Source organism: Protopterus annectens, chromosome 3.part0 (genome assembly GCF_019279795.1).
Source record: "Protopterus annectens isolate FY-2018-M chromosome 3.part0, PAN1.0, whole genome shotgun sequence".
Lineage (NCBI taxonomy): Eukaryota > Metazoa > Chordata > Ceratodontiformes > Protopteridae > Protopterus > Protopterus annectens.
Genome location: NC_056731.1, coordinates 755915746 through 755941526, shown reverse-complemented (window position 1 = coordinate 755941526; position 25781 = coordinate 755915746). Strand labels below are relative to the sequence as shown.

At 37.8% G+C, this 25781-nt stretch overlaps 1 protein-coding gene across 1 annotated transcript in view; it reads left to right on the top strand.

The window, feature by feature from the left end:
- GLIPR2 (GLI pathogenesis related 2) overlaps positions 1-25781 on the top strand; it is a 1300660-nt gene that overhangs the window by 1062130 nt on the left and 212749 nt on the right. The window lies entirely within an intron of this gene.

The following is a 25781-nucleotide window of genomic DNA, read 5'->3' as shown; positions in this document are numbered from 1 at the left end:
GCTGGAGTTCTTTCAGTCGGGCAGCATAAGACATATTTTTGAGACCCTTTATCCTTTTGGTGAGGAACTTTTGGGGCCTTTCCAGCTGCTGCAGGTGTCGGGTCAGATACATTCCGAATGGGGCATTGTACTCAATCATAGGTCTAATGAGTGATGAGTACAGGGGGACGATGACCTCCCTTGATCTAGATGTGAATCCCTTCATGATCAGGTGGGCAATGTAGAAGGTTTTCCTAACTACTTTAGCAACATGAGTGTCAAACGAAAGGCTACTGTCAACTTGGGTCCCCAGATCCCTGATGACTTCTTCTGTGCTCAGTGGATTGCCACCTATATGGTAGCTAGGGGTAACCTTGTTTTTCCCGAAGGGTATGACTTCTACAGGATCCCTTGTTATCTTCCTTGTTACAGGCTTCCTAAGCTTGGTGACAGCTCTTTCTACTTTCTAATGTCTGAGTCATTGTGCTAAAAGTTTTTTTGCTCTAGAGTTAGTATCAAAAAATAGTTGCTTAACAGCAGTCTTTATAAACTCATGCATAGTATTGAGTTAATCCCTTATTTTATGTTTAGCATTCTGCAGTTGCTCCTCTCCTTGTTCTGTAAGATTCCCCTATTTTGCAATACTTTAACATTTGTTAGTCCCTCTAAATTATTAGTTACTTCTTAACCGTATCTCCCTTTCTTTTTTTCACCCTATTTTTAAATTCCACTTTAATTTTATACCACTCCCTAGCTATATTTTCAGAAGAAATTTATATCTTCTCTAATAGCTCATGAATAATTTTCACTATTCATTCTTTAAATTCCTCTCTTTTCAAAAGATAGGTGGGAAAATGTCAGTGTCTCTTTTTTTTATTTCATTACCTTGTGTTTTTATTTAAGTTATTATTGGCACATGACATGAAATAGTTATTGGGTGTATATCAAGACCTTCAATTAAATGCACATGTTCCTGTAAAATGTAAATTCTGTCTAGCCTAGCCCAGTTTTTGTACTTTGGGGAATAATATGTAAATTCACTCTAAACTCCTAGTGCTGAATTCACATATTCCAGGCCAAATATTTTCATAACTTTCTTTACAAATCTACTCTCCTGTGTCAATTTTTTCCCTTCTGGGCTCACCCAGACACATTTTACTGTTGCAAATCAAATTCCAGTCCCCACCAATAAATAATATTCCTTGCTAAAAACTGATTATTTCTCCCAGAATTTTCTCAAGCTCCATTATAGCAGTTTTTGGTGGAATATAAACACATGCCAGTATAATCCTCCTCCCTTGCCAGTAGCCCCTTAGCACTACAAGTACAAGTCTACCATTAGTGTCTTTTTTATCCTCTTATGTTACTGTCAGAGCTCATCTTGCAATTATTATAACTACTCCTCTCTCCCTTTGTCCCATGTGTTCCACTGAATAACCATCCTGAAAACCTTTATCAAATTCACATGTTCAGTTCTTTCCAAGTGTGTCTCCTGTAGCATATTTATTTGCACTCAACATTTTTAATACGGTTCACTACTCTTTCCTTTCTGTATTTATCTGTTGGACCATTAACATTTAAAGACATTATAGAAAGAATTATATTCGTGAGGGATTATTATTCCCACATTTTATGTATAACAGCTTTTTTATTAAATGTTTATTTCCAGCTTTTGTGTTACATGCATGCACTGTTTGGCAGGTTAATCTTTTATACAATGGTTATTGTCATCTCCATTTGGGCCTATATCACATCTTGCAGAAATTTTTGTTTTTTTTTGAAAAACCTTAAACAAAAATAGATACACACACACTCAATGTCCCCATAAAACCTATAAACTTAATAATAATGCACAAAACTGTGTACTTGTTCAAATATTGAAGTTTTACCCTCCTAACAGGAAAACATTTTCCAAACAGACAGCCACACATACACACTGACTTGAGCTAAACTAAAATAAAGATTATCAATGCTAAGATGCATGGTAGAGCCTGTGATTCTATTAAATGCTCTTTGGTTTTGCCTTATCTTTATAGCCATTGCAGCTGTGAAAACACTTGAATCCTTTCAGTAGATATTTTCTCCAAGTCATTTCTCTTTAATAGATTGTCTGCTAGAGACATGAGAACCAGATCCAAAACTGTTTACTAGAAAAAAGCCTTATAATATTCAATATTCTTTTTCATTTACTCATTACTATATAAAGCTAATGACCTTAACCCAGTCATTTGCCTATACAAGAATGATAAAAAGCACACTTATTTTTCTTTTGTCAGGTTCTTTTAACCAGATTTAATTTACATGCAGTACCTACATTTCTTAAATCTGAACAAGTAGAAAGAGAGAATGTGGAGAAAGAAAAAAAGAAAAAAAAACAGGAACACCTATTTACATTAGTGTCCACATCATACTTAAAAATAACTGAAAGCAATTTACTTTATAACATGCAAAGAAAATCATGCACCATTTAACCAGTACTATTAAGAGAAGAATTTGTTTTACTCACAGTTAACTTTCTCCCTCCTCTTCCACACTCCTGAGTATTTTTCTGAACATTAATGACATGAAGTAGGGCATATGCTTTAGAGTCTCCTACAAGATTAACAAAGTCCAAAAAAGTCCAGCATTTCCAGATTTTGTTGTTCTGTCTTGTTTCAATTACTGCTTTCTAATCCCACATTTGTCAGTTTCCAAGTTACTGGTTTTATTCTCCAAAAGTTAATGACATGAAGTAGGGTATATGCTTTAGAATCCCCTACAGTTTAACTAAGTCCAAGAAAGTCCAATATTTCCAGATTTTCTTGTTGTATTCCCATTCATCTCCATCTCCCAAACTCTGTCTCTACTTTACTTCCAGTGCACTTTCAATTTTTCTAGTTAACTACTGTACCTTTTTTCCTCTTTCAAGCATTTTCCATTGAAACACTGGGAAAGGTTTCACTGGCACCATCTGTATTTCTTCCTTAGCATGTATGTCATCAAAAAATGATTTTGTTCCTCCAGGGAAAAATATTTTTATGATAGCTGAATACAGCAGCTTGAATCTCATGTCTGCTTCTCAACATTCCCTAAACAATGGGATAAATGTACTGCACTTCTGCTAGTGTATAATGAGTAGTTATCCTCCACAAACATTCTGCTGTATCCCACTTTTAGTACTTTGCCAATCTGCCACAGTTTTGTCAGAATCAACTACTTCTACTGGTAAGATTGCATATTTACTATTAATGGTCTAGGTTGTTTTCTCATAGCCAAGTTTGGAGTATGCATACAATGTGTCCTTTCAATTAATAATTGCTGTTGTAGAATACCAATCCAGTTGCTTATTTGTGCTTTCATGAAATTAATACAGTCTGCTCCTTCCAGCTTCTCAGGTACAACAGAAATCTCTGGTCTTCCCTATATGCTCTGTCCTCTAATTCTATTATGTTTTGAAACATCTCTTCTTGTGCAGTCTCATATTCAGCTAGCCTTTATTTCATTTCAACCTCTGAGGTTTGCAGATTCATCACCTTATCTGGATATATGTTTAAAGCTTCTTCCATTTTTTCCAGCCTTTGATTGTTTGAGTTTATATACTCCATTTGTGTTTAGTTTATTTTAGTTATGCCTGTGTGCAGTTGCTTTATACCTTCCTTGGTGTTACTGGAAGTCATGCCTGGAGCTTGCACTGCTTTTTGCTGAACAGCTACTTTTCCCAGTCAGTGTTTTTCCATTGCTTTTTATAGCTGTATTTCTTTTTTCTTGGCATCCAGGCAGTGCACTTATTAGCCAGTTACTGAAATTTACTCAGAAATCCAGGTTCACTTACATTCTCTGCTAAGTTTGTGTTTTCAAACTGGGGAAGCTAGAATTAAGTAGTTACTCAATATGCAGCCATCTTGGTAGTCCCCAAAATAGACTATTTATCTTGTCTAAAACTAAACAATAGGAGACAGACTGCATCCAAGATGCCCCAAAACTCAACTTACTTTATCTTTCTACTACCCTTGCCTCACATAATACATTAGCACGATGTGAAGATGTCTATGCAAACCCAGTCCCAAAAGTTGTTAGAACTACCATTCCTCCAGAATATACTTCTACATGCAGCCAGAACCTACAAAGACCTATTAATAACAATTTCTTAAAAGTATTTTTTCTAAGCATCCATACCACTGCAACAAAATAGCTGAACTATATGCTCGAATCTCCCTCCAATTCCCAGGTTTTCTTAAGCTTATAGAAACAATAGATCAAACCAGATATATCTAATGAAGACATCTTACCTTATGGTTATAGTACATTTAGGCTAGATCAGAAAAACAGAAGGGCAGGCAATAGAGCAAAATTGCAAAAAAAAATCTCCAGTATCACCTGTACACAAATCCATCCATCCATCTATCCATCCACAACCCTTTTTTCTCATTTTATACATGGGGTCGAGTGTCACTTCATCAGTGACAATCATCTACAGCCAAGGTTTACACAGTCAGGCAGCATTCCTAAATTCAATGATACAGAAATATCGATCACCAACAAAGCCATATGTATTGCATATATCTCACCAAACAATAACTACACCACATTTGAAGACATTCTTTTGTGGTTATCAAAAACATTAAACTTGAAACTCTCATACTTGGTGATGTTAATATAAATTGGGCTACATTAGAAGTTGGCTGTTTAAAAGAAACCTGATTCCTGAAAGACATTAAAATTGGCACTCTCACAACAATCTGGTTCAAGAGAATCTTTATACTGCCACAGATTATAAGAAAATAGCACTTACCACTGCTGCAGATGACACAGGAGTTTCCTATGGCATGCTGCTGTCATCATATTGTTTTGCTTTGTTGCATATCTGTGTTCCTTTTGGTCTTTGCTGCAATATTTTCATTTGCAAAGATATACTCATCTAGCATGTGTTCACTAAGCTTTGTCCTAATCAGCGTCATCCCCCCACTATAATAAACTTGCAAACTATGGTCTTAATTGCTGAATTTAGTAGTGAAGCCTACATGTTTTCACAGGGCTGTAAACTGCATTTGTTATATAGTGCATGAGTTTAGGAGTGAAACATAAATATTTCCACAGTACCCAATAATGTATCTGTTATGTAATGCACATAAAATTGACATTTGAATACCATTAGCATTAGCCAACTGGTAGGGCTTGTTCTACTGCATATCAACAAATCTTAAGAATAAAACTGATAGATATGGAATATACAAAAAGAAACCCATGTCATAGAAGCTACATATTTGAAAATAACTAACAAATGATTGGATCCTGTCTCTGACATAGAATAACCACGTTGAAGAGCAAAGTTTAAGTAACTTGCATATTGGGATAAATGTGTATCTCTAAACACTTAAATGACCAATGCTAGGCTTCATCGACATTCTTTTGTCTTATTTTGACTTCCATTACAGATGTCTAACTCTATTGCCTTGATCTGATTAGATCTTTTGGTAACACATTAACACAGCAATTACGATTGCTGTCTCTCAGGGCTGTTTTCCCATTTGGTTTTTGGCCAGAGAGCCTTGTGTATAGAGTCTTCATGTCCTTCCTATGCTGATATTGCTTTTTGGCAGGTGTTCTGCTTTTTTCCCTCTATTCAAAAAGCATGTTGTGTTTGAATCAGAGTTTCTGCAGACTTCTATGTGTTTGTCCTGTGGGGGACTGAGTGAATGTGTGCTTTCTGCATTCTACTGGTGCTGCATTCAGAATTAGTTCCTCTGCTTTGTACCTACTGAGAGGCAATTCTCCAGTGACCTTAAATTGGATTAAAGTGTTAGTTGAAGAATAAATGAATGAATGAATGAATGAATGAATGAATGAAAGAATGAATGAATGATTATATACATCATAGTGACCTGTTTGACTGAAGACCATTCGGTGACAACTGATTGACTAAATGCTTCTTTGACAAAACGTTTGACTTTCACACTTCCATGTTTCTATCAGCTTCTGTGATCCAAATTTAAGGAGCATGGGGATAGAGCTGGGCAGCATGGGCCTTAAAATCAAAATTAGATTTTTAAGGTTTTGACAGAGCACCATTTGGTCTGTCACTCTTGGATAAATGGTTTACGGTGAATCTGTTGACTGATATAAATACCTGAAATTGTATAATATTTAATTATTTATTTATTAATGTTGCATTTGTTAACCAGAATAGCACAGTGACCCCATTGAGGAAAATACAAAAGTAACAAATAGTTACATGACATTATATATACAGATTGAATAAAAATGCAATATATACATATATTATATAAAAGTGAATATCATAGTTGGCTAGAAGGAATAAAGGAACTAGATAAATGACATTATATACAGTGTGACTGAAAAAATAAAAGATATATATATATATATATATATATATATATATATATATATATATATATATATATATACTGGGAATCAGATTGGCCATGCTGAAAGAATCAGAATCAAAAACAGAGTCAGATCAAAGCACGTAGACAGGAGAAGGGGAATAGTGAGGTTAAGAGACATAAGTCTGACCAGCTTCATAGGTGAAGCCATGAAAAGACTTATCATGGAACTATTCGATCAGGACATATCATGAAACTAATGATACTGAATGTAACACCAGTAGAATGCAGAACCTCCAAACACTGGACCCATCTCAGTTTGGATTCATCAAAAGTAGGTCATGCTTACTTAACCTGATGGATTTTTTTGAAAAGGTCACCAAAGCAATGAATGAAGGCAAAATGAAACACACCGCATACCTCAACTCGGTCAAAGCATTTGGCACAGTTCCCACTCAGGCATAATACAAAAGTTAAATAAACTGCGAATAAATGTCACCCACTGGCTTGCCAGCTCGATCACAGACAGAATGCAGGCAATCAAAATAGAGGCAGTTACATCTACAAAGAGAACAGTCATCATTGAAGTCTCCTGGGGTTCTGTGCTACATCCACTGCTGTTTGGCATCTACTTTTCTGAAGTAAAAGCCAATGCCAAAGGACTCTGGCTGACTAAGTTTGCAGATGACTGTAAGCTAGGAGCAGTTATTGAATCCCCAAATAACTTATTCATCCTGCAGGAAGGTTTATCCCAATCAAATAACCAGTGCTAAAATCATAGACTGAAATTAAATGCCAAAAAAATTCATTGTTGCATGCTTTAGAAAGTCATCTACCCCAGGGAACTATCACATTGACAATACTCCCCTAAAAGTTAATCCAGTTGTTCAGGATTTGGGAACTTATGTAGACAGTGACCTAAGTTTGACCAACGTCCATTACTGTAAGAAATTCCTCCTACATTGCACAGCTTACAAACAAAGGAATTATGTCTAGAACTAGGGATGTCACTGTTTCTGTTTGCTCAGCCTTCCTTAAGCGAGTTACTGAATATTTATTTTATTATTTATTTATTTTTTTTTTTATTTATTTACATTTGTTAACCGGGTAGTGTCCGACTGGGCCAGTGGCCTGTTTTCAGTGAAGACCTGGGAAGAAAAGCTCCAGAAAAAAAAAACACAATGTGACATCAATAGGAAAAGAAAAAGATATGCTAAACTAAAAACAGCTAACAGAGTCATTTAAGTATGTGAGCAAAGAGCATTACACGAGAACAGAGGTATTGCGCAACTGTGTAGTCACAATAACATTTTATATATATATATATATATATATATATATATATACGGAAATAATATAAAACAGAGCTATTGGCATCACTGGGAATCAAATATCAGTCAGAAAGGAAATGTTAAAAATTCAAATGGCAACTCATGAAAGATTGAGGAAACTCATTGGTGATAGCTGTAAGGTTAAGGGACTGGAGATTGGTGATGAGAAATAGGAGAGAGGAGATTATCCAGGTGAAGTACAGGTGCAGCGCCAGTTGTTGTTGAGATATTCTTTTAGCTTACTTTTAAAACAAGTCAAGCATGGATTGTTCTGGATGTCTGGAGGAAGAGCATTCCAGGTGTTAGCTATTTTACTGGAACAGAGGGAATCACTATGTTAGTTGTGAGACTGGGTAACTTTTAGCAATAAGCTGTTTGATGACCAGAGGGACCTGCTGTTGATATTTGGTTGGACCAAGTTAAAAAGCGCTGGACAATTATTGGGTTTGTGAATTATTTTGTGGGTAAGGTAAGATGGTTTAGTATTAGCAGATTGGGAAATTCTAGGTAGTTAAGTTGATGGAGAGTGGAGCAATGGTGAGTTCTATGAGGCTGATTAGCAGCAAATTTAGCTATTTTGTTATAGCAGGACTCAAGTATACTAAGGTCAGCCTTACATAAGTTGGTGAAGATATGTGAGCAGTACAAGAGGGTAGGCAGTGAGTAAGATCTTGCTGTGGCTAGTCTGGCTTAGTGTGTTAGGTAAGGTTTGGCCCTACAGAGAGAGCTCAGTTTGGCATGGACTTTTTTTGATAGTTATAGAGATAGTAATATCAAATTTTAGCCTGTCTATTGTGATGCCTTGGAGTTAGGTTTGATTTGTAGGTTCGATTTTGGTTCCATTTCAGGAGTGAATAGAGAGAGGTAGTGATTGGTCTTGGAGGAATTATTTGTGAAGATCATTAACTTAGTTTTATTTGGGTTTAGAATGAGTTGGTGGTTGGAGAGATAAATTTCTATGTCCTGGAAAGATTTTCACATTTTAACCTGAAGTTCTTGGATGGAAGGTGCGGAGCAGATTAGAGAGGAGTCATCAGCATATTGTATTATTGTGGAAAGATCTGTTGCTGTATTTAGACTGTTTGTAAATATGAGAAAGAGAAGGGGGTCAAGAATGGGTCCTTGGGGAACCGTGATAGATACTGGCCGCAGTGGGGAGAGATTGTTCTCTCATTTTTTATAGCCTGTTGATAATTAGACCAGTAACTGAGGAACCAAGTTGGGGATCATGAATTAAAGCTGTAAGTGGCAAATTTATTGAGTAATAGTTAGTGTGATATGGTGTCAAAAGCTTTTGACATAGCTAGGAAAATTGCAGAGACTATTTGTCCATCATTTTTGAGGCGACGAATAGTATCTGTAAAACTTACTAGTACTATGCTTAGGTCTGAAACCATGCAGTGAAATGGAAAGTCTGTTATTGGTGGTCAGGTGATACAGGAGTTGTTGGTAAATACATTTCTGTAGAATCTTGGCTAGGGTTGAGAGGATGGTAATGGGGTGGTAGTTAGAAATGTCATTAGAGGGGCCCCCTTTGTGAAGGGGGGTGATGTGGGAGATTTTCCAGAGGTGGGGAACATGCTGTTTGGAGATGGAGTGATTGATAAGGATAGATATAGGGTAAGCAATGGATGGAGCAGCAACTTTTAGGAATTTGGTGGGTAGTTGGTCGGTAGCAACGCAACAGGGTTTTAGTTTACTTTGGAGCTTTTTAATATAAGCAGTCTGTACAGGTTTAAAGGAGAATGAGTTAGTGTTCATATTGGCAAATGTCCCCTTCATCATGTATCTGTCCATACACATGCAACAACTGGAACACTCACAGAGATATCTTACTAAAAGAATATAAGGCCTAAATGACATGTCCTGCATAGACAGACTCAAAGCCCTATTACAATACTTGGTGTCCTACAGACTGCAAAGAGGTTACATACAAGATATCCCCCGACCCATTATTGATTAATTTACTGCACATCACCAAGTCAAATGGCATCATAAATCTAAACCTTTTCTGCAAAATCAAGAGAAAGGTTTGGAGGGAACAGTATATCTCACAGAGGATACCACTGCTCTGGAACAGACTCTCCATCCACATTAATCAAAGTTCATCCCTGTCCATATTCAGGTCCAACTTAGAGCTATGGTTGGGAAACAAAAAATACATTTAATCCACAATTGCCCTCTATACTATTGATAGAGAGAGGAAGCTCTTAAATGCTTTATCACATGCATGGGTTCCCTCAAAGTATCTGTGTTATGATCCCAGTTGTTCTCATTAGGGGTATTATATAATTATTGACTATGGGTTGGTAAGGCCAATCTATATCCAAACGGGATAAGTTATTTTGAGTATAAAAAAGGAAACTGGCAAGGATTAAAATGACCCACAAGGGCAGCATGCCCAGTACTTACCTATGAACCTATTAAGTTATATCACTGGAAAGATAGCAGTTGCAAACATCTTTTACTGTTATACCTTGAAGGTATGTGTACACATTTTTATTAGAGTTGTGAGTTGGTTCAGCATCTGAAGTCTACATGAGATCAATGATTTACTTCGCACCATTTCAGAGATTCAAACTAGCAAGGCTTATGTTATGTTATATGTTTTATGTCACTCAGATGAAAAGGTAATAGCTAAATGTTTCTTAAAAGTAAGGCACATATGTTACAAAAGAAGATGCAACACTCGAGTCAAAAGTGCATTCTTCATCAACAAAATCATTTCAAATAAAGCATTATTATATGCTTACTAATATTTCTTCCCTGCTTTTTCAAGTTCAGGCATTCTCTCCACTCTCTACGGTATTCTAACTAACTTCATGGATGTCTTAAATATTGCCCTTCATACTGAATGTATGGTTGAATAACTGTGTGGTGCTAATAAAATAAGAAGAGCTGGAAACAGCGCAGTGTGTGTGTGTGTGTGTGTGTGTGTGTGTGTGTGTGTGTGTGTGCACGTTTGTGGTCCAAATTTGCAGAAGTAACAGAAAACACAAAGCAGTCAGCTTTCTGACTCTCACCACCTGCTTACCTAAGGGTGCAGTGTGAGTCCTAAAGCACCCCTACAGAGATTATGTCTGACTCATGCTGTTCTTTGGCTATGGCCTGCATTCTAAAGGCATGTATAATGTTCCATTAGGGCAGATGAATAGATTTATGTGTGTGTGCCAGTTATGAATAAAATACTGGAAAAGGGATGTCATTATAGACCAGTTGTGGTAGTCCTCATATACTAAATATTAATATCCTATGTTGATGCTTTTTTAATAAATTGCTAATTTAATAGTAAGATAGCGAATTTAAATATTATGTAAGTTGAAAATCTTTGTATATTCATTAGTTTGAGTACACTTGCTGAGTAGTTCTAGCTCTAGTAAGAAATCAAAAAAGAAGTAATACATAAATGTTTTGTTTCTGTAAGTCCTAAAACTTACATTTGTATTTTTAAGGGAACTCCAGGGCAAAATTCTAGAATTAGTGGTCCAAAAGGAACTAAAGGAAATCCAGGAGTGCAGGTGTGTATCTGTTAAGTTGTTAAATACCTGTTTTATATACCTTATTACTCATGTGTGGAACAAAACATTGGATTAACTTGCGGGCATTCATATATTTTTAATAATCTAAAATAAGTTTGTGTACATTACATTTATGCCAATTAATTGATTCCCTCATTTCATGGCTTATGTTAAATTATGATCAACAGAATACTTTGAAATCCATCACTGAAAGAAAACTTGTGCTTATTACTTAGGTTATAGTGTTAGCAACTATGGTAAGTTTTACTTCAAATATATTTTAATGTCATCTTTATATCTACAATGTATATCTAATGGTATATGAACATATCAAAACTTAATAGTCATGATTCTGTGCTGTTGTACCTATATGCATGTATTTTCTTTGTTAAAAATACTTATACATACACACACACACACATATATATATATATATATATATATGTATATATATATATACATTTATGTACACACACACACACACACACACACACACACACAGAAACATGAGCTTGTATGTGTGTGTGTGTGTGTGTGTGTGTGTGTGTGTGTGTGTGTGTGTGTGTGTGTGTGTGTATATATATATATATATATATATATACGTGTGTGTGTGTGTGTGTGTGTGTGTGTGTGTGTGTGTGTGTGTGTGTGTGTGTGTGTGTGTGTGTGTGTGTGTGTGTGTGTGTGTGTGTCAAAGGAAAAAACTTCAAAGACCAATACATGTAAGGTTCAGTTAAGGCACTTTTAATTACTTGCTGCAAGGAGACAAAAACATGCAAATACAAGGATTTGTCTAACTACTAACAGGAAGTATTCTTATTCTTATACTGTTTTACAAGACATGGCCTTCTATGGCTGACGTAATCAAACACAACTTTCAGTATTCATACACCTGAAGAAGCTTAATTGTGAAAGTGCTTGTGTTTGCACCAAGTAAAGGCCTGTTCTGGATTCCAAAGCTGTCTCCGTCTCTTTTTTTCTTGGATTACCTACAACTTTCAGTATTGTTCTATAGCAGATGTTACTCAGATTTTCTGCTGACATGACTAGATTTGTGAGAAACTTTTGAGAAAAACAACCTGGCCTTGGTAGGCACTAATTCGTTTACAGGCTACTATTGTACAGTGTTACATTTCAAGGTACTCTTCTAACTCAGATACAAGCAAATGCTGATTGCAGTTCATATTTTCAAACAGGCTTTGTCCTAATTATCTATAGCTTCTACAGCTGTGTATTTTCTCACAGCACAAATGGAACTTCTTGTCTAAGTTTCATACAAGTAGTATTGTTCTATTCATTATTTTCCCAACGCAAGCAGAAATCATCTGCTTCTCAGTAAGTTTCCAAGGCACAAGCAAAGATTTCAGCTAACAATACAAGGTCAGAAAGCATCTGCAGTTTGTACAGATTTATGCAGTATGAAATAGAATAAATATGTTAACCCTTTTCAAGCTCTAAATGCACTAAGCATATTACTAATACACACATTAATACATATTTTTCTGACATTTCCCCCCTTTTAATACTTTTATTCTACTTTCAAAATAAGCATATACAGTTTGTTTTCTTCTCCTAACCTCTTCCACTCAGGATTTGCAGTTAAGAGAGTCATTCAGTTTAAACTCATGAAAGCATTTCAGTTTTTCAATAGTTCTTCAAACTCAGAACTTTGATATAAGGTTTCAGAAACTGACATGTCTTTAAGGTCTTTAATCAGTCTTTTCATGCAGGAGATGCCACAACAAACACATACTCTCAGTAGGAGTATTCCTACACAAATGGCAATCAGGATGTTCATTATGATGGTACCCCACCCCTCAAACCATTTCTGGAAAAAGTCCGTCAGTGGGTTTGGGCCTGGTTTGGTCATGGCCGACACTTACTGAATTACCTCAAGATGATTATCTATCTCGAGTTTATGATCAGGAATATACGAACAGCATTCTTCTTGGATTAAAGCGCAAGTACCACCTCTCGCCACTAGGGTGAAGTCGAGAGCCATGCGGTTTTGAAGCACTACAGTTCTCATAGCATTCAGTTCATCAGTCACCAATTCGAGAGCAGAAAAAGTTGCGTTGCTCATTGCTTGGAGAAGTTTCGACAGTTTTCTCAGCTCCCAGATTGATTTCACTGCTCCATATGCTGGTAATATGTCTGCCCACGATATAACGCTATCACTGAAGTCCATATGTGTCAGTCCTTTGCCTGTGGAATGATGGTCTTTCCAACACACATCGATTTGTCCCACTGGATTTACAGGTTTCTTGACGACCTCTTGGACATTTCGAATTTTTCCTCGAGCAAAACTGCAGTGAGTCGTATGGCCGGAACCAGGTAACCCAAAAAACAACTGCCGGACAAATTCTCAGGTAACCATTTGTATGCCTTTCTGCCACACACAAAATAACAGTCCTCTATTTTAGTAGTAACTTTGCTATGAATATACACTCGCCCTGCATGAAACATTTTTCTATCAATTATAGACAGCTGTTTATAAAGAACAGAATTATGTTTTACTTCATCAAGTGTTTTGTGCATCAATCCAAGAAATGAATCATAGTTTGTATTACAATAAAGATCTACATTGTTACCTTTAGTGTAACATCTATAAGGAACAGTCACATTGCAATTGCTCCAACCCACCTGAACAGTATAATTTTTATAAAAACACACAGTTCCCTTTTGTGGAACAGACAAGTGCAATGCTATTTTATCTTGTGATGTAACGGTTGAGGTAAATTTTTGCTGACTTAGTTTTCAGACTATATTGTCAGTCTTTTTTTCCTCATGGATTTTGCCAGTTTCATCACAGGTCTATCTTCGGATAGAGAGGACCTCAGAGCCTTTGGGCTGAGTTGCAACATTGGTGATAACACCAATATTTTGTGTATATCTGACTCTGCTTCTAAATGTGCTTCATCTTTTCAGGATTTGTTTTTACACCTTAAAACTCTCAGATCAAACATTTGGCACTCTAAACTTTTTAAGGCCTATTTGGCCAAAGGCATTACACCCAGGGGCCTTCGAGTGCGCATTCAGCCACTAGTTTCCAATGCTGATGAGGAACTCCTCGAACAGTGGTCATCCATTCAGCAACAGGCAACCATCTCTTTTGTAGAATCTTTGTCAAAATTTTATGACAGGACTATAGACTCTGAAATCCAGGTGGTTACTAGGCTAGTGGATGATATTAAACCCTATGAAGGTGAACCATCCTTCCAAACCCATTTGAATAAAATAGCAGGGGACCTTAAGACATTAGAAGAACAATTGCGGACCAGGAAACTTAAGAAGTTTCAAAGGGATCAAGGGGATTATCAAACCTCCAACCCTTTTGCACACAACACCAAACAAGCTAGGTTCACCCCTACGCTCAATAGATCATCCAGGAAAAAACGACCCAGGTCCATCCTTAAAAGATCAAGCAGAACCTCTGCTTCCTCTACTGAGGATGTTTCCTCATGTACTGATAGTGAGCCACAGTTAGCAACTGGTTCACCGGCCCCCAAAAGGAACACGTCACATCCCTTTAGGCCAAAGCGGCACAGGGGAGGTAGGAAACATAGAAGACATTACCAATATTCAAGGTCTGTTACAAATGGTAATGGAGAAATAAATGTGTCTTTTGACAATAATGTTTTGAACTTATCTGATTATGTACCCTCACTCATACAACTGTCTGTCTTGAATAAAGGGTTGTCTTTTGTACCTGCTTTTATTATTTCAGAAGATAATATGGCTCAGGATGTTTTCTCATTTTGTAGGTTATTAAATTTTAAATTGTTTTTTGGTGATACTAGCTTCTCTAGAAGTGATAAATTCATTTACCACAAATCCACATTCAATCCACCCATGCACCCTCTAGTTCTTCAATTTCAGAGAAACATTCTCAAAGATCTTCATTTTTTTGGGCAAGACGTCCGATTCAAATCAAACAACATCTCTTTAGCAGAAAAACAGGCCATTTCTGACTTACAAAATAATGAAGACATTGTAATAATTTCAGCGGATAAAGGGGGTGCTGTGGTGATTCTGAATTGGATGGATTATGATAGGGAGGCTATGAGACAGCTTTCTGATCCAAAATATTATTCACCAATGATCATCAATCCTACTTCCAGGTTCAAAAAGCAGATTGAAGATTTTGTACTTTGGGCCAGGGATGAGTCTATTATCACAAATGAAACTGCACAACAACTTATGGTACACGACCCTGCCATACAATATATATATTTTTTGCCTAAGACACACAAAAATTTGGTGAACCCTCCGGGGAGACCGATTGCTTCTGGCAAAGGGTACATTACGGAACCCCTTTCATTGTTTCTGACTCTACATTTAAAACCTTTACTCAGTTTGGTAAGATCACGTATACATGATACCACTATGTTTCTGAATATTGTATCAGACAGTCAGTTGGAAGATAATTGGGTTATGTGTACTCTTGATGTGTGTTCATTATATACCAACATCCCTCACAAGTCTGGGCTGGAGGCCCTTTCCTTTTGGCTTGACAAAGCTGGTTTATATGAACAGTTATTTAATTCCTTTTTGGTAGAACTAGCCAAATTTGTCTTAACAAGCAATGTTTTCTATTATAAAGATAAATGTTATTGGCAAGTAATGGGCACAGCCATGGGAGCATCTTTTGCTCCCATATATGCAGATCTTTTTATGGCTTTTGTTGAACATCACCTTATATATGATTGCAATAATAACACTTTCTTAGAAAACATTGACATCTGGCGATGTTATCTGGACGACTGTTGGATGATTTGGAGAGGGGACATACCAGGCTTGATGGATTTTGTAGCATATTTGAATCTCAATAAATGGGGTATGGAGTTTACAGTCCATTATGATTACAATAATATCACATTTTTGGATGTTTCGATCACCAAACAGTCTGATAATACACTCTCTACAGAGGTATTTAGGAAACATCCTGAATTTAATACAATTTTACATGGCTCTAGCTTCCATCCACCCCATGTAATACGAAACATCCCGAAATCACAGTTCATACGCATTAAACGGATTTGTTCCACAGACTCCACTTTTCAACATCACAGGAAGGACCTTACAGAACGCTTTAGGTCGAGAGGCTATGGTATGGGTGATGTTATTACTGCCAGCAACATAACAAATTCCACACACAGAACTAACTTTTTACAATATAAAGAACACATTCGCAAGGATTGTACTACTATTAGATTTACTACTACATATGCTCGGAATACAAACCAATTGATTGAGAGTATCAATAGACATTGGAACATTTTAGCATATGATCCAGATATTTCTAATTTTATTCCAACTAAATGTCAATTTTCATACAGAAAAGGCAAAAACTTAGGGAGTTTTTTCAATCACTTCAAACATGGTAACAAGCCTATCAGTACACAATTCAAACAAGCCACATTATCTGGGGAGCCCTTAATAGGTTGTTTTCCATGTGGACATTGCACCAACTGTGACAAAATCAATAAATCCAAACAATTTTCCAGCAGGAATTGCTCACAGGTATATGACATCAAATTTTTTGCTAATTGTAGCAGTGATTGGATTATTTATATGGCTAGTTGTTACTGTGGTGCTTTTTACATAGGACAAACTTCACGACCACTCAGAATCAGAATATCAGAGCATTTCAGCAACATTCATAATAATAAAAATAGCAGTGCATTGTACAAACATTTTTTGGAACATCACACTGCCAAATTCACTTTTATTATTATTGATATTATATCAGGCAACAGGATCAACAAAACAGGATGGCACTCAATTCTTAATACCAAGGAGAAAAAATGGATAATTAAACTGGGGGGATTATTCCCACCTGGTCTCAATGAGAATCTATGACCCACCAATAGGCTGGTAGTTGTCTCTATATAAGTTGATTGCATTTATGGTATGTTTGAATACACTGAAGAAGGTTGTGTTTTTTCTACCAAAACCGGTCTGTAGATAAATGTGTAGGTTTTTTAACCTTTCACAATAAAATTGGATTTCCAGATCAACGTCTGCTGGCTCTATTTGTTTTTTGCTACATTGTCTACTTCAGTGCCGTGCAGTTGCTCTACGTGCAGGAACATATTTTTTGGTAATGGTTGAGGTATCATAAATCAAGTTCTCCCAGGTCTCATTGACCCCTAGGGGGACTGTAGTCATTAATAACCCCCCCCCCCCGTATGCTGTCGGCAAAGCTGGGCAAATCCAGAAATTCGAAACATTGAAAATCTCAGCATACACATATTTAATTGCCTGGTAAGTGTTAAAGTTTGGATGCCAGTCTATGAGTAATGCTTCACGTTTATTCAGTTCAGTCTGTGTGGCTGGGAAAAGGAAAGGCCACAATAAAAAGATTATTGTCACTAGTACAGTTAACAGGATGATTATGCAATACTTCTGAGGAAAGGGTTGTTCTGCATTCCTGTTTCTTCTGGACTCTATCATTTTTACTCTTGGCATGTGACAAGATTTTTGTCCAGTTCAAAGTTTTTGACTAATTTACCGTGCGTCAGGTGGATCCAGGAGGTGCGCTCCGCTATCTTGACTGCAGTGGGTGTCAACAGAAGCACTTGATATGGACCTTCCCACTTTGGTGATGCCCAATTCTTTTTCTTTACTGGTTTCACCCAGATCCAGGTGCCAGGGGATACTGCCACTTCTGACGGTCTGGTTCGTTCTTTATCTGAAACAGAATTTGACTGCAACAAATGTTTAGAATTTTACAAGTTTCGCATATACTCAGCTAGTGTACTGTCAGCTTCCTGGTCTGCGGGCATGAGAGATTTCCACTGAGGTATATAATAAGCCCTTCCAAATAATTTTTCAAAAGTTGTCAATCCTTTTGCATTTGGAACAGTTCTCATGCTCAACAGTGCCAGGGGCAGACAGTACACCCAATTTCTCTGTGTTTCTACTATTAACTTCCTCAGCTTATTCTTTAAAATCCCACTATGCCTCTCTACTAGCCCTGCAGATTGTGGATGATACACACAATGATTTTTTAAAGAAATACCAAAATGTCTACTTAACTGTTGTACGGTCTGGTTTACGAAGTGTGTGCCGTTGTCACTGTAGATCCTTTCCGGAATGCCGAATCTAGGGATGATTTCTTTAACAAGAACTTTGGCCACAGTTGCCGCACCTGGATTTTTAGTCGGAAAGGCTTCCACCCATCTGGAAAACATATCTACGATGACAAGACAATACTTCTTATTTTCACATTTATTCAACTCTATGAAATCCATACAGATAGTATAAAACGGATACGGTGGTGTAAGGGAAACTCCCTTGCTTGGGTTTTAACGCCCCTTGTGCATGATGTTTATTATAAACATGGCACATCGAACAGAATTTTTTAGAGTAATTTAAGAACCCATATGTCAAGAACATTTGGTTCACCAGCTGTACCATCCCCCCTGTTGAGACATGGCACTTCCCATGGCTCAACAAAGCTGCATATCTAAACAAATTAGACGGCAATATCGGTTTCCCTTCTTTAGAGATGTACAGCCCCTTTTCGAGAATTGCTCCTCATTTTACCCATCTTTGTTTTTCAACTTGCATAGTAAGTGTCTGCATTGTCTTTAACATTTCTAAGTCTAAAATCTCAGAGGGTTGTAATTCCTCATTCCAAAGAAATACTTCTGAAGCTGCCTGCTTTGCAGCTGTATCAGCTCTCGCATTACCTTTTGAAATCCTGTCCTGTTGCTTGGTATGAGCTGTGCATTTACAAATAGCTAATTTCTGAGGTAACTGAATAGATTCTAAAAGATCTAAAATAAACTGTGCATGATTGATTGGTTTGCCAGTAGATGTTATCATTCCTCGATTTTTCCACTGTTGTGCAAAACATGTACAGTAGAAAAAGCATACTGGCTGTCAGTAAAAATGTTCACACATTTACCCTTTGCTAAGGTACATGCCCGTGTCAAGGCAATCAATTCTGCTGCCTGTGCAGATAAATTGTGTGGTAAAGATTTCGCTTCTATAATGTCAGTATCAGAAACTACTGCATATCCTACTAGGTTCTGTCCTGCAGGACCCCTTTTGCATGAGCCATCCACGTAGTATGTCACCTCGGCATCATCCAAGGGAACATCCATGAGATCTTTCTAGGCAGTGTCTTTTGCTCAATCACCAGCAGGCAGCTGTGTGGTGTGCCATCTGCAGGAGTTGGGAGCAAGGTAGAAGGGTTCAAAGTCGTACATCGTTCAATTGTCGTATGAGGTTGGCTCAACAATATAGTCATACAGGAAAGATGCCTAGCAGGGGAAAGATATGCTACCTTCTCTTGCAGTAAAATAATCGCGACTGCATGAGGAACTATCAATGTGAGAGGGTGGAACAAAGCTACTGAGGCCGAAGCCTGTACTGCCATTGCAGCTGCAACTACTGCTTGTACACAGTGGGGTAAAGACCGTGCCACTAGGTCCAGTTGTGATGAATAATAAGCAATAGGGCATTGCTTGTCCCCATGCTGCTGTGTTAACACTGATGTCATATAACCTTGCTTACAATCTACAGTTTGGAAAAAACGTTTATGATAGTTTGGTAATCCCAAAACTAATGAGGACGCTATTAACTGTTTCAGTTTGCAGAAAGCAGATTCTGCTTCTGGTGTCCATTGTAACAAATCCTGTGCTGCCATAGGCTTTTTATAAATCAGATTAGTCAACGGTGCAGATTCCAAGGCACAGTTTGGAATCCAACTCCGACAAAAATTAGTCGTACCCAGGAAGGCCATCATTTCCTTCTTGGTAGTGGGTTTTGGTGCTTGCAAAATCGCTACTTTTCTGTCCCCGTCTAATGTCCTACCCTCCTTGGATATTACATATCCTAGGTATTTAACTTGTTTTTTCCAAAGCTGAAGTTTATTTTTGTTTACTTTATGTCCTTCAGTGGCCAAATATTGTAATAGCGCTATGGTATCTTCTTTGCAATCTTGCTGGGTGGCGGCTGCCAGCAGGATATCATCAACATAAAGCAAAATCTGACTACCTCTTGTTGGGGTAAATCCCGCCAAGTTGCTTGCCATTTCTTGTGAGAATATTGTTGGACTTTCGCAATACCCCTGTGGTAGTCGCGTATATGTATACCTTTTCCCTTGAAATGTGAATGCAAACCAATATTGGCTGTCAGGGTGTATCGGTATCGAGAAGAATGCATTGCTGATATCTACCACAGAAAAATATTTCTGTTGAGGTTTTAAATCATTCAGCAGGGTGTGTGGGTCTACCCTTGGTATTACTGCATCATTTACAGCTTGTAAATCTTGGACCATACACCACTCTCTATTTGCTTTCTTAACAGGAAATAAGGGCGTGTTACATGGTGAATCAGGAGATTCCACCAGCACCCCTTCCTTAAGTAAAGCTGCTATAATAGGTTTGATTCCTACCTCTGCATCTTTTCTTAAGGGATACTGTCTTTTCTGTGGTCTAAATGCTGATTTTGGCGTAACAGTAACTGGTCCCGCTGCACGAATAAGTCCTATATCTGACTTTCCTGTTGACCAGAGAGTTTCTGGTATATTCTGTAAGGCATTCTCTTCCTCCTTCAATAGGAGTGCTAATCAGCTGTCCTTGCTAGACTGCAAGTGTACAGCTGGGTGGGTCTGAGTTATCCAATTCAACTTCTGCATTTGTATTCCCTGTTCTGACAGTTCTAACTGTCTGTTTTTCCCATCTCGTGACTTTTTCTCCTAAGTCTATCCATTTCACATTCTTGTCCTTAGTTAAGCTAACATGTGGTAATCGATTAGATTTATAAAGTGCAAAGAACTTCTGGGGCAATGAACAGCTGACTACACTGTTCCCTTCTGTGTCCCAGTACAGATTACATAATATCAATCTGTTTGCACGATTTCTAAACAATTCTTGTTCATATTCCTTATCAGGTCCTGGTGTGTTACAATAATATAGAGTACAGTCCAACAAATGCTGTTTATCAATGTCAAGGGAGGGGAACTTGCTGATGGCTATGTTCATCAACTCTTCGGTCACTGCCCCTGGACCAGTCATAACCAAGTCCTGGCTGTGCCAATAAAACATTTTACCCTCCGTTTGCACTGCAAAGGTATCAATTTGTCACTGTGCTTCCATACCCTGCATAGTCAGAACTACTGCAATACCAAATAGCTGCATAAGGTCTCTGCCCAAGAGGTTTACTGGGCATTTTGCAGAAACAACAATTTTGCTTTTCTGGGTCAATCCTAAAACAGGATCAGTTATTGCAATATTATGGGAGAGGGGCTCCCGATACAGCTGTCCATTAGCTGCTTTCACTAATATGTAATCAGGTGACTCTGAGTTCTCTGGCAGTTTGGAGGGATGTATCAGGGTCCGTGATGCCCCTGAGTCACACAAGAATCTGACTTCCCTCCCTTCTACCAGGAGCCATAACTTCTGGTTTCGTGTCTGCTAAATAGAGCTCTAAGCTCAATAAAGCCAAATCTAATATTTCATTTACCTCACTATCCGTGACTTCCTGCACTTCCTCTATTTCTTCTGTCACATTCTCTACTCCCTCTATCACATTCTCATTTGTCATTTCTCTGCTATCCCCTTCTAGTGTTTCCTGACTATCATATAGTCAGTCCTCACCCTCCTTATCATCCGTGGTTGCTTTCTTGTTTTTCTTGCAATCCCTTGCCAAGTGTCCCTTTTTAACCACATTTAAAACATTCACCCCTTTTCTTTCGCCCTTCACAGTCCTCTGATCGCTGATCAGATTGTTTGTTTCCCTGGGCATTTCTCTTGCCTTTTTTCCCAGACTGTACTACATAAACTTCTGCTCCATCTTCTACAGAAAATACTTGGGCTTTCTTTTTCTTTTTGCTATTAAAATGCCTTTTGGCATGCCTAGCATATTCAAGTAATGACTGTAACCTGCTTGTACGATGATCTACCATGTGCTTTGTTATAAAGCTGCTTATGGATGCAATACTGCCTTTCAAAAATGCATTCTTTAACTGCTGCTCATATGGGGAATCGTGTGTCTGATCTTCAGGAACCTGCATTCCACAATGGTTATTAAAACATTCTAATAGTCTGGCATAATATCTGTCAATAGTTTCACCTTCCTGTTGGATGCCTTGATTAATGCAAGTCCAGTCTGCCCTAGGCTTCCATTTCTCAGATATGCAGTCTGTAAGACCTTTCACTCTGTTATCTAATTCTGCGCTGCTATGTGGGAGGGGCCTGAGTGCAGCGTCACGGGGATTCCAGTCACCACTAATCATGTGCCAATCTGGTCCTACAATTTGTCTGACTACTTTTTCTACCTCTCATTCCTTGCAAATCTTCTAAGATCTTTCTAAAATTAACTTTTGGATGGGGAATTCCCTCAGTGGCTTTCCAGATGTCTTCCGGAGTCCAGGGTCTATACACTAGAATAGTCGGGTTCTGACCTTCTTGCCCTGCCTGAGGATTAGGCACTTCTATAAGTAGGCATATTTCTTCTTCACTCATAGATCGTGAATTTCTATCCATTTGATATAACTCAATGTCCCCTTTTGAGTTTCCTGCCCATGTTCGAGACCTGGTCTCGACGGAATCTCTAATAAACGGTTTTGCTTTTGTAGTGTCTCTACTTACAGTGACAGCAGGATATCGCGGGGGTGGACTAACTTGTTCACTTGCCTCATATTCTGGTAAAGGAGGTGGAGGGGCTGATGCTATTACTAAGTTATTGTCCTCCTTATCTAAAAACATTGCTTTTGAATTATTCTTTTGTTCCCTTCGGTTCACTTCCTCAATCCACCTTTGTGCACTGGTGTGCCTGAGGAATTCCTAATTGACGTTGCTTTTTTACCTGACCTTTAGAATTGGTTTTAAGCTGTTTGACAAGTTTGACAAGCGAGGGTTTTTCTAGTTTACCATCAAATTTATACTTATTAACCCATTTTGAGTAGTATTTAATATTATCAGCACGCTGTGACTGTATGTATTTCGCATCTTCGGTTAATGGCGGAGTTTGGGATCTTTTTGTGGAATTATTACCCATTTTGTTCTATCCTTTTAATCATTACGTAACTCCTTATTTTTAATGTGGTACCACGGATTTTGTTATAGTCTCTTCAGAATGACTGCCTACCTGCTCTGTTTCCCTGATCTATGACAAGACAGCAATCTTTTTTGTCCCTGACTTATAATAATAATAGTCCTGACAAAAACAATGCAAATCTAGCCCCTGATCTAAAACATAAAAAGAAGGTAGATTCACCTTACCTGAGCCTTCGTGATTGATCACCTGGTTCAAGTAACAGATCAGAAAGTGGCTGGCCTCTTTTGTACGACAATTCAGTCGGAGGGCTTTTCAACTAAGAAGAACCGATGTGGTTTCTTCCCCGTACGGTTTCAAGCCACCTGGCCTGTCTGATCCAAGGCGAAGTGAGGGTTTCCGGTCCGAAGGACCAATCTGTCAAAGGAAAAAACTTCAAAGACCAATACACGTAAGGTTCAGTTAAGGCACTTTGAATTACTTGCTGCAAGGAGACAAAAGCATGCAAATACAAGGATTTGTCTAACTACTAACAGGAAGTATTCTTATTCTTATACTGTTTTACAAGACATGGCCTTCTATGGCTGACATAATCAAACACAACTTTCAGTATTGTTCTACAGCAGATGTTACTCAGATTTTCTGCTGACATGACTAGATTTGTGAGAAACTTTTGAGAAAATCAACCTGGCCTTGGTAGGCACTAATTAGTTTACATGCTTCTATTGTACAGTATTACATTTCAAGGTACTCTTCTAACTCAGATACAAGCAAATGCTGATTGCAGTTCATATTTTCAAACAGGCTTTGTCCTAATTATCTATAGCTTCTACAGCTGTGTATTTTCTCACAGCACAAACGGAACTTCTTGTCTAAGTTTCATATAAGTAGTATTGTTCTATTCATTATTTTCCCAACGCAAGCAGAAATCATCTGCTTCTCAGTAAATTTCCAAGGCACAAGCAAAGATTTCAGCTAACAATACAAGGTCAGAAAGCATCTGCAGTTTGTACAGATTTATGCAGTATGAAATAGAATAAATGTGTTAACCCTTTTCAAGCTCTAAATGCACTAAGCATATTACTAATACACACATTAATACATATTTTTCTGACAATGTGTGTGTGTGTGTGTGTGTGTGTGTGTGTGTGTGTGTGTGTGTGGGGGGGGGTCTACATTAGAAAAATGAAACATCACCTACCAGAAACCCATATCATCGAGAAGAAAAGACCGACAGCACCAACACACACCAATGTCCCGGAACACTGACTTACCACTCCAGGTAAGTAACCACTTGGTTATCTAAAACAAACACATACACAGAAGAAAAAGAAACACCCATGTTGGGGTTTCCTCCCCACAACCCCCTATGTAGGGGGCTGCACCCCCACACCCCCCTAACTATACCAACTCCAAGATCTCACTACAGTGGGGGTAAGAGGGAAAGTTCAACAGGATGGCCAAGCTGTTACTTACCTGGAGTGAAAAGTTGGTGTTCCGGGACGTCAGTGTGTTGGTGCTGTTGGTCTTGTCATCTCTGTGACATGAATTTCAGGTATGTGGTATTTCATTGTTCTAAAGTAGACCCATATATATATATATATATATATATATATATATATATATATATATATATATAGATTCTTAATTAAGAGTACACAACTGGCATACATGAAAGAGTACTAGAGTGTAATACAGCAGAATTTTAGAGGCTAAAGTCTGTACTAAGCAAGATGATTTGAAGGTCTCTGACATATACTTCAGGTTTTCTTTAAGTAAGTAAATGTATTGTTCCTGCTATGACCAAAGACTATCTACCATGTCTTAAACCACATATTCCAAATAAGGATCACTTCTGTAGTCTATCATAAATAAAAAAGTGACACAAGGACACAGTTCAGCATTTGAATCACAGAATATGGATATTAATGCTCTGTAAGAAATCACATCACAAAGAGCTTTCCTAATGAATTTCTCCCTTCCCTTCCTGAGCCAGAGGTCAGAAAGGTGAACTTGTATGCCATGGATAATGTTTTGAGGTAAGGATCCATGAATGTCTGATACTGGCTTCAAAGAGCCCCACTATTACACTCTTAGAAGTAGATGTTCCATGAGAAGTGGTTGTACGTGTTGATGTATATGTGTTGTTTTAAAAGAGTGCATTTGGGACTGTTGAGAGCATTTATTATGAGTGCTTTGTCTGGAAGGTCTTTGGGGTTTAAGAAGGTTACATTTAAGTGCCTCAGCATATATGGGTCTAAGTGTCTGAGAGAGAGAAGTGAGGTAGTGATAAATTCTCCTACATGCAGCTCGACACACAGCAACCATGGTGGTGTGTGTAGGGGGCAGGTCAGGAAAACTGAGAGTCTGCCATTGAACATCACAGTGATATGCATGCTCTCTGCTTATGGAAAGGAATATGTCTGCTACAGCAGACTGAATACTTCCATTATGACACAAAAGTAGAACCTTGTGATCTTTTCTGAGGAGTCCTTGTTTAGGTGTTCATCAGCAGTAAGACAGTACAGAGTGACAAGATCTTTGGTCAATTCTATGAAAACAGATCTAGTAAGCAGCCTGTATTTACTGATTTATACAAGGCATCTAAGAAACTGAAC